Source organism: Echiichthys vipera, assembly GCF_963691815.1.
Source record: "Echiichthys vipera genome assembly, chromosome: 14".
Lineage (NCBI taxonomy): Eukaryota > Metazoa > Chordata > Actinopteri > Perciformes > Trachinidae > Echiichthys > Echiichthys vipera.
In genome coordinates this window covers 443,176-443,482 of record NC_139839.1, presented here as the reverse complement: position 1 = coordinate 443,482, position 307 = coordinate 443,176, and positions in this window count along the sequence as shown.

Sequence of the window (307 nt, the reverse complement as noted above, 5' to 3'; positions counted from 1 at the left end):
CACAGTGGGAGGGCGCTCTAACCTGTGACGGAGGCACAGTGGGAGGGTCTCTAACCTGTGACGGAGGCACAGTGGGAGGGCGCCCTGAGCATCCCCTCAGATTAAAGTCCTAAATTAAGGATTAAACACGTACTCTCTCCTCTCACTCGTCCAAAGAGCGTTTGCGGGGTACCGCGGGTCCGTAAACACGCTTCTCACGTTAATATCTTGCGGCGAAAGGCAGAATAAAGTTCAGTGAACGCCTCGGCTGCATAATCAAACCTGACAGTATTAAACACGAGTGTGTGATGTGGCTCTTCATCAGCAG